Raw genomic sequence first — 18,123 nt, forward strand, 5'->3', positions numbered from 1 at the left:
TCACTGGGGCAAGACACAATCTTCTTGAATAGAAGAAAAGAAGGTAGTAGATTCGAAGGCAGATTCTAAGGTGATCTTCCTTTGAACACACTGGGTTTGAAATGCCTGTGGGATAGTCTAATGTGGAAACAGAGAAATGAGCCTGAAGCCTCGCAAAGGTCTAAACCAAAACATCTTTGGAGAATACAGTCCCCTTAGTGGAACGAGATGGACATGTGGATACAGTTCAGAAGTCAGGATTGGTCCGATATCCCACAGTGAAGTCACCTGACAGAAGCATCTGACCCCGGTAAGTTTTAATGCTTCAACATCAAAAGAATAAGAAGCAGCAATGTGAGGCAAACAAAGAAAAATCAGAGAGTGAAGACAACAGAATAGAGACCTTAAGGGAGGAAAGGGTGGCAGAATCAAATGCCTAGAGATGATAATCCAATAAACTGCCACCCACGGAGCAGCAGTCAGCCATGACAAAGCCAATTATTGATTCTGAGAGGCAAAGAGTTCTTTGCCATGATGGATGCTAAAACCGTGTGACAAAAGATAACAAACTTGGTGGGTGGATAGGAAGTGAAGGAGGAAAAACCTCTTTCCCAGGCAGCTCAGCTGCAGAGGAGAGAGGAGCGACCAGTGACTCTTAGATTGGGCAGAGCTCTTTGGTGGCACCAATGCTCAGATCAATACACTGCAGCATGCAAAAAGGAAAGTACAAGAGTTGAAATGGAGAGACAAGAGGGAGGGGTGAGAGAGAAACACAAGTAGGGAATATGGGACTAACCTGCCACTTGAAAAGCCATATGGAAACATATGAGGTAGAAGCTTCCTATATAAAATGTAATGAACCAAATAGAGTCACCAAATAAGTGCCAGGAATGGGTTACATATTGCTGAGTCACAGGCCAAAGGGGGTCTCGAGAAACAACACAAACATCAAGGCTCCTGCCGAGATTATTGGCTACTTTCCACAAACCGTTGATAACACCCTATTCCTGAAGACAAACACTTACTGATGTCATTGATCAGAGAAGCCGAGCTGCTGCTTGTGGCCTTAGAATTTTCAAAGCCTACTTTAATTAGGGTTCCTAAACATTTCAACCTCCCTTCTAGCAGAGAAAGATAGTTAATAGGAAAGAGGTTGGTGGTGGACCTGTTTAGAAGTAGTTCTAATGGGCAATTCCAGTCTGTGTCGTCAGGATACCAGCAGTCCAGTCCAATAGCAAACAACAAACATGTATCAGTAGCGGTGGCTCGGTCCAGCAGAAACCACAAGGCTCCACTGAATTCGCACAAGTCAGCAGAACTGGCAAGTACCAGCCGGAATACCACGAGAAGTTCTTTTGTATGTTTTGCTCTACAAAATGAAGACTAGCAAATAGCAAAGACCAGCAAAGCTATGCAGGGCATAGCAATGCAAGAGCATCCACTCACTGTCTGTGGGGTTATATTTATATTCTTTATAAACATTGTGTGCCCCACCCTCTCAAGCATTTACTCCAGCAAAACATCATATGCCCTCTCACATGTCTGCTTCAGTAAAACATCCTCTCTCAAGACAGCTACCAGAAAAATGACACAGCTGAGTTTCCGAAGAAATCAGAAATTTCTAGTTCAGGTGCCTAAGGAGACATTTCAACTCTATTTGCTAGCACTCTGGGTACTGAAGGGTACTCTGCAAGCTACTGGAAGAGAAAAGTAATTATTAATACCACCTAGCTACAAACATTTGACCTACAACAGAAACCTGTCTACAAGACATGCTGAGGCAACAATGACACAAATGTTATGTGAGTAACCAACCACTTTTTAAATTGGATTAAAGGCCCACTCCATGAAATGGAGCCCATGCCTGGCACTGCTAGGGTACACAAGAGACCAAATAAATCACAGGCCTAGGGGAAAGACTTCTATTATTCCACTCAAGGAGCCTAGCAATAAAATGGCTCCTAGTCACATGCCACTCCCATAGATCAGTCCTCACTCAACCCACACCAAAGATGCTTCTTCTTCCAATAAACAGGAATTAACACAATGATCCACATCTGGACAATGTGCCCAGACCTTTTTGAAGCTTTGCAGTACTCAGTCCTAAATGGGATGTCTTTATCCACCACCACCATCACCACCACCACCACCACCACCCTGTGCTTAGAGAGCTACGCAGAAGAGGAGATGGAAAGATTATATGCGCCGAGGGGTGATGGATGTCTCCAAAGAAATGGTATCTTCCAGACACAACAGGGCTGGTGCGTACATGAACTCACAGAGACTGTAGAAGCATACATACGTCCTGCAGCGGTTCAAGTCAGACAGCGCCCCAGAAGTGAGGTGGGGGAAGGGCAAGTAGACATGAAAGTCTACCCTTAGCCAAGGAGCTATTTGCAGGTATTCTCCCTTATGGCAAAGGAGAATGAGCTTTCTCTAGCAAAGTCTCGCTGGTTCTCTCAATCATTTTCCTGGGAGGCTCCATGCCTAGTAGTACTTAGCCAACACAAAACAAACTCAATGGTATTTTTGTGGCGTTTTTGTTTTGGCTATTTTTATGGGGTTTTTTTTTTTTTCATTTTACTTTTTTTGCTTTTTGTTTGTTTTTGTTCTTAAGAGAGAAGAAGAAAGAAAGAACATAAAGTTGGGTGGGTAGGCAGATAGGAGGATCTGGAAGGTATTAGGGGAGGGGGGGAAAGCATGATCAGAATCTGTGACAGCCTCTTCACTGAACACCAGGCATGGTGGTGCACAGCTGCTGGAACTCAGTTCTGAAGAGGCTGAGGCAAGAGGACTGTGAGTTAGAGGCCAGCCTAGATTATATGGTGAAAACCCTATCTCAAAACATAGCATACCACAACATGCACAGAAAGAGACACCACACACACACACACACACAAAGAGAGAGAGAGAGACAGACAGACACACACACACACACACACACACACACACACCACAGACAGAGAGGGACAGACAGACAGACATCCTCTTTTTAACTAATTTGTGGCAAGTTTTACTTTAACAGATCACTTTGGAAAATACCAGTTAAGTGTACACTTACAAATCAGGCCTTCTAGATTTTTTTTGTTTTGTTTTTGTTTTTGTTCTTGTTTTGATTTGGGTTTTTCTTTTCCTTTCAAGTTTATTAAAACTTTAGCAGTACAAATTATCCAGGTAGCAGATTATCAAAAGATCAACTTAATAAAGTCCACATTTGGGGTTGGGGATTTAGCTCAGTGGTAGAGCGCTTGCCTAGGAAGCGCAAGGCCCTGGGTTCGGTCCCCAGCTCCAAAAAAAAGAACCAAATAAATAAATAAATAAATAAATAAATAAATAAATAAATAAATAAATAAAATAAAGTCCACATTTAAAAAAAATGGGGAAAGGGGGGTACACAAACATAAACCAACTCCAAAACAATGAAAACAACAAGAAAGGAAGGTTCAACAGTAAGTCTTGAAATTTTAAAATTTGAGACAGGAAGGAAATAAGTCTACACAACTCACTCGTCCACTTTTGTCTTCATCTGTTCCAGAGCTTGATTCGAGATCACATTTTTTTTTTATTTTTTGTCATGTACATGGTCATTTTCTTGACCCTTTGATTTTTGGCTTTCTTTTTCCACTGGGGATCTGGCCTTCTTGTCCTCTTAATTTTTTAACACGGAGGACTTCAGTTCATCGTCCTGACTGCTTTGTTTTGTTTTGGACACTGGACTTTGGTCTCTATCAGCATTTCCTCCCTGTTATTATTTGAGCTACTATGATTGTGACTTTTAGAGTACATTCTTTTTGCGTTCTCAGAACTTTCTCTTCTGTGTGAACTCTTACTGTCTTGGCTTCTATATTTTTCTGTGTTTCTACCTTGACTTTTCCTCTCTCTCTGAGCTCCAGGAATCCCTCCTTCTTCTCCTCCTATCTTTACTTCTTCATCGTCCTGGTGTTCTTCGTTCCCAGCTTTGTGACCTTCCTGTCCTCCTGTACTTCTGTTCTCTGTATCTATGGTACTCCTTGCTTCTGCTGCAATCTCTGTCATGGCTTCTGGACTGCACTCTTCAGCTCCTGTCCCTACTTCTACTCCGCTCCCTTGTTTTACTGTTCTAACTGTGTCTGCTTTTAGTTAGACCCCGTTCTCCACTCCTCGACTGTGCGTGTCCTTTACTTTTGCTATGATTGTGTTCATTACTTTTTGATTCTACCTGTTTGGAATTCTCTTTGCTTCTACTCCTTTCCTGATCTTTCCCTTTAGAATCCAACTGTTTTTCTTTTTCTTTAGTACTTTCGTGATCCCTTTCTTTACTTCTGGGCCTCACCCTCTTGTCTTCGTGTCTACTGTGCTTCGAGCCTCACTCCTTACTTACTCTTGGATCTCTCCTTGCTCTTGCTCCTACTCTTGGATTTGCCCCTTTTCTTCATTTTGTTTCTGTTATATTTATCATCTTTTCCTGAATTTCTTCAGACGTCTCTCTCTCTCTCTCTCTCTCTCTCTCTCTCTCTCTCTCTCTCTCTCTCTCTCTGCATTCAGATTTATGGTCTTGAACTTTCTTTTCCTTTTCTCTTTTTCTGTTTGGACTCTCAAACGTGTGTCTGTGCTCTCATTTTTTTCTCTTTTACTCTAACTGGGCTCCTTCAGTTTTCTTTTATTTCATTTGACTCACTCCCATCCCCTTTCATCCATCTTTCATCACTTGACACCCTCATTCTCTGATCTCTCCGCATCTCTTGTCTCCAATGTGGAGGAGTCTCACTTTGTCTGAATCGATCCCTGGCTCTGGATCTGGAAGGAGTTTGATCACACCTTGGTCCTCTTCCCTTGATTTTCTTGCCAGACCTAGTAACTAAGAATCATCACTGGTATGAAGCAGGCTGGAAGTTAGGAGGATTATATTCTCTCTCTCTCTCTCTCTCTCTCTCTCTCTCTCTCTCTCTCTCTCTCTCTCTCTTTTTCCTTTCCTTGTCATCAGCTTTAGGAGGACTTTTTCCTCATTAAGAATCTAGTTTCTGGTATTAGTGGAATCTCTTCTGAACTGACCGTAGACTGACCTGTGCATCAGCGTTTTCTGCTTCACTTTCACTAGATGGGCTTTTCCTGCTTTTCTCTCACTTCTTCTCCTTCTTATGCTTTTGGGAATTTTTTCCTAAGGTCTTTTTTCCTTTCTGTGGATTTTTCTTCAGAAGCACTTTCGGAATCAGAAAAATCAGAGGAGGGCTGAGAATTACTTGAGCTAGTTGAATCACTGGATGACAACAACGATCATGACTTATGCTTTTTCTTCTTTTTTACCCTTAGACTTCAGAATCAGCTCTCCACAACCGAATCTCCAAACCTCAGCAAACTGTTTGCTAGTAGCATCCATTTTCTGGTTTTCAATCTCCCTCACAACTTCCCCACCAGAGATCACTTGCCCAAAGACATGATGTCCATCTAAATGAGGAGTTGATTTCGTTGTTATAAAGAACTGAGAGCCACTTGTATCCTTCATTCTCTTGGCCATTGATAAGAGAAACTCCTTGTTGTGTTTAACAGCAGAACTCATCTTCAAAGAATCCTCCATAAATAGATTCTCCTCCACTTCCATTCCCTTCACTGAAGTCACCACCCTGAACCATGAAATCTTTGACAGCTCTATGAAAGAGACAGCTCTTGTAATGGTTTCTGAGTTGATTTCCCTGTCCACTGTTCATCTGTATAAAGACAATGAAAGTTCTCACATGTTTCAGGACACACATCAGAAATTAATTTAAAGACAACTCCTCCAGCAGGTTATTAATGGCAATGTTAAAAAAAAAATCGAGGACACTGGACCTTTATTTCCATGATTCCAACACTTCAATCTTCAAGTTGGAGGAAACAATAAAAATAAATAAATAAATAAATAAATAAATAAATAAATAAATAAATAAACTCACCAAAGATAACTGAGCCAATCGATTTTTAGCTCCAGCAACGCCTTGGGCTTCTCTTCTCCAGACCAGGTCTGTAAAGCACTTCAAATCTACCTCTGTCAGGAAAGGTGCTAAAACCCACTAACTGCCTCCCTCCCCACAGCCCAGTCCAGGAACACACACACACATACACACACACACACACACACACACACACACACACACACACACAGTAACAATGAAAAAATTACAAGCAACCCAAATGTCCATCAACTAGTGTATAAGTGAGTGAATCTGAGTATGTTTCATCATTCCCAATAGAGAATTTCATCAAACAATTTAAAAGAACAAAGTAAGGGTTGGAAAGATTGATCGGCCCTTAAGCATGCTTACTGGCTCACAATTGCTTATAACTTGTTTCAGGAGATACAATGCCCTCTTCTGGCCTCTATGAGTATCTGCATTCCCATGTGCATAAGCACATGCAGAATCTAAAATAAACCTTAACAAAAATTATGATAAAAGGCTTTAGGGATCAGGGATATGACAGACATACCCAAAAATAATTAAGGCAGTTACAGCAAGCCTATAGCCAAGATCAAATGAGATCAATGGAAGGAGATCTCCTTCCAATTGGAAAGGAAGAAGTCAAAGTATCACTATTCAAAGCTGATACAATAGTATACATAAGCAGCCTCAAAAATTCTACCAGGGAATTCCTACATCTGATAAACGCCTTCAGCAAAGTGTACAGATACAAGGTTAGCTCAAAAAAATCAGGAGCCCTACTGTATACGAATGACAAAGGGGCCAAGGAACAAATTAGAGAAATAACACCCTTCAAAATAGCCACAAATAATATAAAGTACCTTGGTGTAACTCTAACCAAGCAAGTGAAAGTCCTATATGATAATTCTTTAAATCTTTGAAGAAAGAAATTGATGAAAATATCAGAAGATGAAAAGATCTTCCCTTCTTATGGATAGGTAGAATCAACATAATAAAAACAGCCATCTTACTAAAAGCAATCTCCAGATTCAAAGCAATCACCATCAAAATTCCAACACAATTCCTTACAAACCTTGAAAGAACAATACTCAACTTCATATGGAAAAATAAAAAACCTGGGATACTTATCAGAACCCTGTACAATAAAAGAACACCTGGAGGTATCATGGTCCCTGATTTCAAGCTGTACTACGGAGTAATAGTAATAAATGCTGCACGGTATTGGTATAAAAACAGGATTATTTATTGATGGAATCAAATCACAGTCTCAGAAATAAATCCACACATGTATGGATAATCGATTTTTAAAAAAGACAAAAATATGGAATGGAAAAAAGAAAGTACTTTCAACAAATGTTCCTGTGTAACTGGATGTCAGTATGCAGAAGAGTACAAATAGATCCATATCTATCATCTTGTACAAAACTCAAGTCCACGTGGATCAAAGACCACAACATAAAACCAGAAACACTGAATTGGATAGAAGAGAAAGTGGGAAGTAGTTCTGAATGTATTGGTACAGGAGACAACTTTTTAGACAGAACACCAACAACACAGATACTACAATCAATAATTAATAAGTGGGGCCTCATAAAACTGAAAGGCTTCTATAAGGCAAACAACACTATCAATAAAACAAAATGGCAGCCTACAGAATGGGAAAAGATTTTCACCAACTCTACCTCTGACAGAGGGGCTAAGATCCAAAATATACAAAGAACTCAAAAAAAAATTAGACATCAACAAACTAAATACTCCAATTCAAAAGTGGGGTACAGATCTACACAGCAAATTCTCAACCAAGGCAGAGGAGTCTCAAGTGGCTGAGGAACACTTGAAGAAACGGTCAACATCCTCAGCCATCAGGAAAATGCAAATCAAAACTACCTTTTGATTCCATCTTCCACCTGTTGGAATGGCTAGGATCAAAAACTCAAGTGACGGCACATGCTGGCAAGGATATGGAGCAAGGGAAACACTTCTCCTTTGCTGATAGAAGTGCAAACTCGTACAGCCACTTTGAAAATTAACATGGCAGTTTTTCAGAGGAATTGGAAGTCAATCCACTTGACTGCCATTCCTGGGCATATACCCAAAGGACACACCATCTTACCACAAGGACACTGGCTCATCTATGTTTATAGCAGCTTTATTTATAATAGACAGAAACAGGAAACAACCTAGATGGGCCTCAGCTGAAGAATGGCTTAACAGAACGCAGTACATTTACACAATGGAGTATTTTTTTAAAGATTTATTCATTTATTATATATAAGTACACTGTAGCTGTCTTCAGATACACCAGAAGAGGGCATCAGATCTCTTTACAGATGATTGTGAGCCACCATGTGGTTGCTGGGAATTGAACTCAGGACCTCTGGAAGAGTAGTCGGGTGCTCTTAACCGCTGAGCCATCTCTCCAGCCCTACACAATGGAGTATTAATCAGTTGTTTAAAAAAAATGACATCAGATCCCGGCCCACAGCTCCCTGCTCCCAAACCCCGTGAGAGACAAGTGGGCACTCCTGAGACTGCAGGGCAGGAGGGACCGCCAGCACTGCCCACCCTTGCCCACATCCCTGGCCCAATAGGAAACTGTATATGGCCTCTGGGAAGATAGGGGCACTCAACGCTGCGATCCAGACACCATCCGAATCTGAAGGGACCCGGTCTAACAACTCCCTGCACTCAAATCCCATGGGAGGGAGAGCTAGACCTTCAGAGGGGCAAACATGCATAGGAAGCCAGAAGAAACTACTCTCTGCCAATATTTCTGACTCTAGAGGAAAATGCCTAGTACTATCTAGGCCCCCTGTGCACAGGGTCCCGAGTGAAAGTGGGGCAGGCCCTTCTGGTTGCTGCCCTCACTGAGAGCTGAAACCCAGCTCTTAGGAGCAACTTCAGGCCCGAGAACAGAGGTAAGACCAACTTTTCTGCTCCAAGTAACTGGCCTGTGGACTCAGGACACAGGCCCACAGGAACAGCTGAAAGCCAGTGGACAGGAACGACTACACGCCTGAAAACAGAACACTCTGTTCCCATAACTGGCTGAAAGAAAACAGGAAAACAGGGCTACAGCACTCCTGATAAACAGGCCTATGGGACGGTCTAACCACTGTCAGAAATAGCAGAACAAGGTAACACCAGAGACAACCTGATGGAAAGAGGCAAGCACAGGAACCCAAGCAACAGAAACCAAGACTACATAGCATAATCAGAGTCCAATTTTCCCACCAAAGCAAACAATGAATATCCAAACACACCAGAAAGGCAAGATCTAGATTTAAAATCACATCTGATCATGATGATGGAGGATTTCAAGAAAGACATAAAGAACTCCATTAGAGAAATGCAGGAAAACACAAATAAACAAGCAGAAGCCTATAGAGAGGAAATGAAAAAATCCCTGAAAGAATTACAGGAAAACACAATCAAACAGATGAAGGAATTAAAAATGGAAATAGAAGCAATAAAGAAAGCACAAAGGGAAACAACCCTGGATATAGAAAACCAAAGGAAAAGACAAGGAGCCGTAGATACAAGCATCACCAACAGAATGCAAGAGATAAAAGAGAGAATCTCAGGAGCAGAAGATTCCATAGAAATTATCAACACAACTGTCAAAGATAATGGAAAATGGAAAAAGCTACTGGCCCAAAACATACAGGAAATCCAGGACACAATGAGAAGATCAAACCTAAGGATAATAGGTACAGAAGAGAGTGAAGACTCCCAACTCAAAGGACCAGTAAATATCTTCAACAAAATCATAGAGGAAAACTTCCCTAACCTAAACAAAGTGATGGCCATAAGCATACAAGAAGCTGACAGAACTCCAAATAGATTGGACCAGAAAAGAAACTCCTCCTGTCACATAATAGTCAAAACACCAAATACACAAAACAAAGAATATTAAAATCAGTAAGGGAAAAAAGTCAAGTAACATAAAAAGACAGACCTATCAGAATTGCACCAGACTTCTCACTAGAGACTATGAAGGCCAGAAGATCCTGGACAGATGTCATACAGACCCTAAGAGAACACAAATGCCAGCCTAGGTTACTGTATCCAGCAAAACTCTCAATTAATATAGATGAAGAAACCAAGATATTCCATGACAAAACCAAATTTACACAATATCTTTCTACAAATCCGGCCCTACAAAGGATAATAAATGGTAAAGCCCAACACAAAGAGGCAAGCTGCACTCTAGAAAAAGCAAGAAACTAATCATTTTGCAACAAAATAAAGAGAAGACAAGCACACAAACATAATCTCACATCCAAACACAAATATACCAGGAAGCAACAATCACTATTCCCTAATATCTCTCAACATCAATGGACTCAGTTCCCCCAATAAAAAGACACGGATTAACAAACTTAGATACACAATGAGGACCCAACATTTTACTGCCTACAGGAAACACACCTCAGAGACAAAGACAGATACTACCTCAGTGTAAAAGGCTAGAAAACAACTTTGCAAGCAAATGGTCTGAAGAAGCAAGCTGGAGTAGCCATTCTAATATCAAATAAAATTGATTTTCAACCAAAAGTCATCAAAAAAGATAAGGAAGGACACTTCATATTCATCAAAGGAAAAATCCACCAAGATGGACTCTCAATCCTAAATATCTATGCTCCAAATACAAGGGCACCTACATACATAAAAGAAACCTTACTTTCAAAGTACACATTGCACCTCACACAACAATAGTAGGAAATTTCAACACCCCACTCTCATCAATGGACAGATCATGGAAACAGAAATTAAACAGAGACATAGACAGACTAAGAAAAGTCATGAGCCAAATGGACTTAACGGATATTTATAGAAAATTCTATCCTAAGACAAAAGGATATACCTTCTTCTCACCACGTCATGGTACTTTCTCCAAAATTGACCATACAATCGGTCATAAAACAGGCCTCAACAGATAGAGAAAGACAGAAATAATTCCATGCGTCCTATCAGACCATCACGGGCTAAAGCTGGTCTTCAATAACAGTAGGGAAAGAATGCATACATATACATGGAAGTTGAAGAATGCTTTACTCAATGATAACCTGGTCAAAGAAGAAATAAAGAGAGAAATTAAAGACTTCTTAGAATATAATGAAAATGAAGGTAAAACATACCCAAACTTATGGAACACAATGAAAGCTGTGCTAAGAGGAAAACTCATAGCTGTGAGTGCATGCAAAAAGAAACAGGAGAGAGCATATGTCAGCAGCTTGACAGCACACCTAAAATCTCTAGAACAAAAAGAAGCAAACAAACCCAGGAAGAGAAGAAGGCAGGAAATAATCAAACTCAGAGCTGAAATCAGCCAAGTAGAAACAAAAAGAACTAAACAAAGAATCAACAGAACCAAAAGCTAGTTCTTTGAGAAAATCAACAAGGTAGATAAACCCTTACCCAGACTTACCAGATGACACAGAGAGTGTGTCCAAATTAACAAAATCAGAAATGAAAAGGGAGGCATAGGAAATTCAAAAAAATCATCAGGTCCTACTACAAAAGCCTACATTCAACAAAACTTGAAAATCTGGAGGAAATGGACAATTTCCTAGACAGATACCAGGTACCAAAGTTAAATCAGGAACAGATAAAGCATTTAAACAACCCCATAACTCCTAAAGAAATAGAAGCAGTCTTTAAAAGTCTCCCAAACAAAAAGCCCAGGTCCAGATGGGTTTAGTGCAGAATTCTATCAGACCTTCATAGAAGACCTCATACCAATATTATCCAAACTAGTCCACAAAATTGAAACAGATGGAGCACTACCGAATTCCTTCTATGAAGCCACAATTACTCTTATACCTAAACCACACAAAGACCCAGCAAAGAAAGAGAACTTCAGACCAATTTCCCTTATGAATATCGACGCAAAGATACTCAATAAAATTCTTGCAAACCAAATCCAAGAGCACATCAAAACAATCATCCATCATTATCAAGTAGGTTTCATTCCAGGGATGCAGGGATGGTTTAATATACGGAAAACCATCAACGTGATCCACTATATAAACAAACTGAAAGATAATAACCACATGATCATTTCATTAGATGCTAAGAAAGCATTTGACAAAATTCAACACCCCTTCATGATAAAAGTCCTGGAAAGAATAGGAATTCAAGGCCCATCCCTAAACACAGTAAAAGCCATATACAGCAAACCAGTAGCTAATATTAAACTAAATGGAGAGAAACTTGAAGCAATCCCACTAAAATCAGGGACTAAACAAGACTGCCTACTCTCTCCCTACTTATTCAATATAGTTCTTGAAGTTCTAGCCAGAGCAATCAGACAACAAAAGGAGATCAAAGGGATACAGATTGGAAAGGAAGAAGTCAAAATATAACTATTTGTGGATGATATGATTGTATATTTAAGTGATCCCAAAAGTTCCACCAGAGAACTACTAAAGCTGATAAACAACTTCAGCAAAGTGGCTGGGTATAAAATTAACTCAAATAAATCAGAGGCCTTCCTCTACAGAAAAGAGAAACAAGCCAAGAAAGAAATTAGGTAAATGACACCATTCATAATAGTCCCAAATAATATAAAATACCTCGGTGTGACTTTAACCAAGCAAGTAAAAGATCTGTATGATAAGAACTTAAACCCTCTGAAGAAAGAAATTGAAGAAGATCTCAGAAGATGGAAAGATCTCCCATGCTCATGGATTGGCAGGATTAATGAAAAATGGCCATTTTACAAAAAGTAATCTATAGATTCAATGCAATCCCCATCAAAATTCCAACCCAATTCTTCATAGAGTTAGACAGAACAATTTGAAAATTCATCTGGAATAACAAAAAACCCAGGATAGCTAAAACTATCCTCAACAATAAAAGGACTTCAGGGGGAATCACTATCCCTGAACTCAAGCCATATTACAGAGCAATAGTGATAAAAACTGTATGGTATTGGTACAGAGACAGACAGATAGACCAGTGGGATAGAACTGAAGACCCAGAAATGAACCCACACACCTATGGGCACTTGATTTTTGACAAAGGAGCCAAAACCATCTAATGGAAAAAAGATAGCATTTTTAGCAAATGGTGCTGGTTCAACTGGAGGTCAGCATGTAGAAGAATGCAGATTGATCCATTCTTATCACCCTATACAAAGCTTAAGTCCAAGTGGATCAAGGACCTCCACAGCAAACCAGATACACTCAAACTAATAGAAGTAAAAGTGGGGAAGAATCTCGAACACATGGGCACTGGAGAAAATTTCTTGAACAAAACACCAATGGCTTATGCTCTAAGATCAAGAATCAACAAATGTTATCTCATAAAACTGCAAAGCTCCTGTAAGGCAAAGGACACTGTGGTTAGGACAAGATGACAATCAACAGATTGGGAAAAGATCTTTACCAATCCTACAACTGATAGAGGCCTTATATCCAAAATATACAAAGAACTCAAGAAGTTAGACCGCAGAGAGACAAATAACCCTATTAAATATGGGGTTCAGAGCTAAACAAAGAATTCACAGCTGAGGAATGCTGAATGGCTGAGAAACACCTAAAGAAATGTTCAACATCTTTAGTCATAAGGGAAATGCAAATCAAAACAACCCTGAGATTTCACCTCACACCAGTGAGAACGGCTAAGATCAAAAACTCAGGTGACAGCAAATGCTGGCGAGGATGTGGAGAAAGAGGAACACTCCTCCATTGTTGGTGGGACTGCAAACTGGTACAACCATTCTGGACATCAGTCTGGAGGTTCCTCAGAAAATTGGACATTCCACTACCTGAGGACCCAGCTATACCTCTTTTGGGTATATACCCAAAAGATGCCCCAACATATAACAAAGACACATGCTACACTACGTTCATAGCAGCCTTATTTATAATAGCAGAAGCTGGAAAGAACCCAGATGCCCTTCAACAGAGGAATGGATACAGAAAATGTGGTACATCTACACAATGGAATATTACTCAGCTATCAAAACAATGACTTTATGAAATTCATAGGCAAATGGATAGAACTGGAAAATATCATCCTGAGTGAGGTAACCCAATCACAGAAAAACACACATGGTATGCACTCATTGATAAGTGGCTATTACCCCAAATGCTTGAATTACCCTAGATGCACATGAAACTCAAGAAGGATGACTAAAATGCAAACGCTTCACTCCTTCTTTAAAAGGGGAACAAGAATACCCTTGTGAGGAGATAGGGAGGCAAAGTTTAGAACAGAGGCTGAAGGAACGCCCATTCAGAGTCTGCCCCACCTGTGGCCCATACATATACAGCCACCAAACTAGATAAGATGGGTGAAGCAAAGAAGTGCAGGCTGACACGAACCAGATGTAGATCTCTCCTGAGAGACACAGCCAGAATACAGCAAATACATAGGTGAATGCCAGCAGCAAACCACTGAACTGAGAACAGGACCCCTGTTGAAGGAATCAGAGAAAGGACTGAAAGAGCTTGAAGGGTCTTGAGACCCCATATGAACATCAATGCCAACCAACCAGAGCTTCCAGGGACTAAGCCACTACCCAAAGACTATACATGGACTGACCCTGGGCTCCAACCTCATAGGTAGCAATGAATAGCCTAGTAAGAGCACCAGTGGAAGGGGAAGCCTTTCGTCCTGCCAAGACTGAACCCCCAGTGAATGTGATTGTTGTGGGGAGGGCGGTAATGGGAGGAGGATGGGGAGGGGAACACCGATAGAGAAGGGGAGGGGGATGTTGGCCTGGAAACTGGGAAACGGAATAATAGTTGAAATGTAAATAAGAAATACCCAATTTAATAAAGATGGAGGAAAAAAATTAAAAAAAAAAAAGTCAAGTATCCATTCCCAAAAGCATGCAGTTACACAGATGGGGATAATAGTAGGGAAGGGACTAAGTACAGAGTGAAGCAATTTGAACATATGGCATTCTTAAAGGTTCATATGAATTGGAGAGCAGGGAGCATTTGGGCTGTAAAGGAGGCTAACAGATCACCAACATAATTGGCTGGCTAATGAGCTATCTTTGAACAATGAACTGTGAGCTCCATACCTACAGGATGTTATACATAATAAACAAATAATTCTGCAATGACCAATAAAAAAATGACATCATGAAATTTGCTGGCAAATGACTAGAACTAGGGGGAAAAAATCATCCTAAGTGTGGTAACCTAGACCCAGAAATACAAACGTGGTGTGTTTTCCCTTGCATATTAACTGGGAGGTAAAGGATAATCATGGTACAATCATAGACCCAGAGAGGCTGAGTAACAAGGGGCCTTAGGTGGGGACACAGGATCTCCCTGGGAAGGGAAAATAGAATAGATTTCATGGGTGAACAAGGCGCAGGTCAGGATGGGAGAGAACATTAGAGGGATGAATGGAATTGGGGTTGGGGGGCATTTCTGGAGTGAGGTATATACTTAAAGCAGTAGAAACTCCATGGCATCTACATGAGTGACCCTAGAGAAGACACCTAGTAATCGGGGACATCCGCCATAACTAGGCAAGGCCTCAAGTGGAGGGATTGGGACACCAACCCTGCCACAGAACCTCTGACTGACCTCTGTCATGCCTGCATGATGTGCTAGAACCAGAGCCTAGCATAATCATGAACAGAGAGACCCGAGAAACCACCTCCAGGAACCAGTGGGAGCAGATGCAGAGACCCACAGCCAAACGATAGGCAGCGTGGCTTGAGTACCAAGGAAGAGGAAGAGGAAGAACAGGAGAAGCCAGTGGGGTCAAGGACACCACAGGAACAAGGCTCACAGAATCAGCTTACTCGGACTCAAGTGGGCTCACAGAGATCAAGGAGCCTGTATGGGTCTGACCTCGGTCCTCTGCATTCATGTTAGGGTTGAGCAACTCAGTGTTCTTGTGGGATTCCTAACAGGGGGAGTGAGGGCTGGGCTGGCTCTGACCCTTTTCCCGCCTGCTGGCTTGCCTCATCCAGCTTTGGTATGAAATGTGCCTGATCTTGTTGTAGCCTGTTATGCTGTATCTGGTTTGATGTCTCTGGAAGGCTTGATCTTTTCTGAGGGGAGGTAATGTGGGAGGTGAGTTGGCGGGGGCCTGTGGGAAGAGGGAGGACGAGAAACTGCTATCGGGATGTTATACATGAGAGAAGAATAAACAAAAAGGAAAAACGAGTGATGTTTAGCATGACTATATCTTAAAAAGCACTCTTCTAACGTGAAAGAAGAGAACAAGCCACCGGCTGTCAAATTTTTGGGAAAAAAAGCCTACTATTTGTAAATTTTATATTTGTATTTGACCTACACCTTCTGACTACCATTTCACTGTATTGGGGATATGCAAAGAATTTTGTTAAAGGGTTGACTCCGGGAAAGAAGAATAAGAACGTCGTTGGACTACAATTTACTTTTTAATTGTTTTTTTCTATTGCCAAGTACAGTCATCTCAACCGGGCTTGAGCATTGGTTTAACATTTCTTCAGCCAAGAGTCATAAGCTTATTTCTCGTGTCTCTGCAGTGGCGTGAGATGCACACAGCACAGGGATCCGGTTTGCCCCAGATAACCTAGACTATCTCTCTGCCGCACATCCAAGTTGACTCCCACAAAGCCCCATCTCTCTCGCCTCTTGACAAACGGTGTGGTTAACCAAGCTGTCTGCAGCCTTCCTGGTGAATCAGTAGCTCACAGTAGTGAGATTCACCACAATAACATAACTCTGCTCTCGGGTCCAGAGAGAGACGAAAGAGAAGCTCAAGTCCATGTGCCCTCTGTCTCTGCAGTGAGGAAGATGCTCCCAATGAGGAAATCACAGGGATGAGGTAAGCCTACCTAGAAAGAGAGGCTCCAGAGATGTTCTCTTCAGGGCCTCTTTCCTTTGCACACTGTCTGGCTTCCGCCTCAGCTTCAAGGTGGGGGTTGGAGAAAAAACAAACAAACAAACAAACTTTTCCTCACTTCCAGAAAAAGGCAAAAATACTTCACAGTTATTCTTAACTCCACCTGATACGACTCATAGTTATCGATGTCGTGGTGGTTTTTCCAAGTTTCCTCAGATTATCTGACAAGGAAAGCTAAGCCTTTCCTCAGTTTAAAATAGAAGAGTATGTGTGAGGAGACCCTGGCCTGCCCGAGCACAACAAACATGGCTCTGACAGGCCTTGTCCTTCTCCCCCATTCCCTTTGCCCTGCTAAAAATTCATTAGACAACGCTTATAGAGCTAGCCTCCCAGGTCTATTACCTTATTTGGACCACTTCCTCTTTCTGAGGCTATCAAGGTCCAACTATCAAAGTGGTGAAGTCCCATTACTTCAGCTTGTCTTCCCTACCTAGGAAAGGATGATCTCTCTGTGAAAACAGGTGTTTACGTGGACTTTGTACCTAATCCAGTCCCAAGGGGAACCAACCCCGCTCTGCGTGCATAGGGTCTCCTAACACAGATGTCACAGCTTTAAGGAAGCTCTGAGGCAGAAAAGAGGGTTTAGGAGTGAGAATAAGGGTGAGCTTGAGAGTCTTAGAGGATGAAAAAAAACACCCCCAATAACAACATCAACAACAAAAACACTGCCATGGAGGATGTCAATATTGTTATGGCATCTGTTTACTGATCTTTATGAAGATGTGTGAGCTCCAAGAAATCATGGCTTCTGAGAGATAAGGATAGATTCCTTCATAATCCTGTTAATAAACTCAATAACCCATGGTTCGAAAACTTAGACTTGGGTGGTGTCCATGACTTAATTTGTCACATGTTCCCATCTGGGCTGAGTAGAAATATATGTTGTGTCTCCCCAGAAAAAGTATTTGAAATGAAAAGTGTTGGCTCAGGACCCCCACAACCAAGTTCTGAGTACAAATGAAATGTATTTGCCCTAGAGGGACAGAGGGCAGGGAATAAGAAGCAAAGACTCTGATAGAGGATGAGGGAGAAGAGGAAAGGAACAAGGCAGGGATATTTGTCTGGGAGTTAGAGGGAGGACAATGACAAAGGACTGCCTCTAGATAGAGAGGAGACAAACATGGCTCATAGGATAATGGCAGTTCTTAAATGTACAAGGGGAAACCCCAGGTTAGGATGAGTGGTTTAATTTTAACTGGGCATGTTAATTAGGGCAGCGGAAGGGGGCATTTGATTGCTGGACTTCAATAGTTGGATAGCTGGACCTTGGTAGTCAGCTTCAGGAGGAGGAAGTGACCAAATAAGGGGATTAGCTTTAGGAATGTAATCTAATGGTTTTTAGCAAGGTGGAGGGAACTGGGGAGAAGGGCAAGGCCTGCTAGAG

The 18,123-nt window shown here is 41.3% G+C and overlaps 1 pseudogene; it reads right to left on the reverse strand.

Annotated features, from left to right (window-relative positions):
- On the reverse strand, nt 1-5,998 carry Ppig-ps1 (peptidylprolyl isomerase G, pseudogene 1; annotated as a pseudogene).
- Between the last annotated feature and the right edge of the window lie 12,125 nt (nt 5,999-18,123).

This window comes from Rattus norvegicus, chromosome 9 (assembly GCF_036323735.1).
Source record: "Rattus norvegicus strain BN/NHsdMcwi chromosome 9, GRCr8, whole genome shotgun sequence".
In the NCBI taxonomy this organism is placed as follows: domain Eukaryota; kingdom Metazoa; phylum Chordata; class Mammalia; order Rodentia; family Muridae; genus Rattus; species Rattus norvegicus.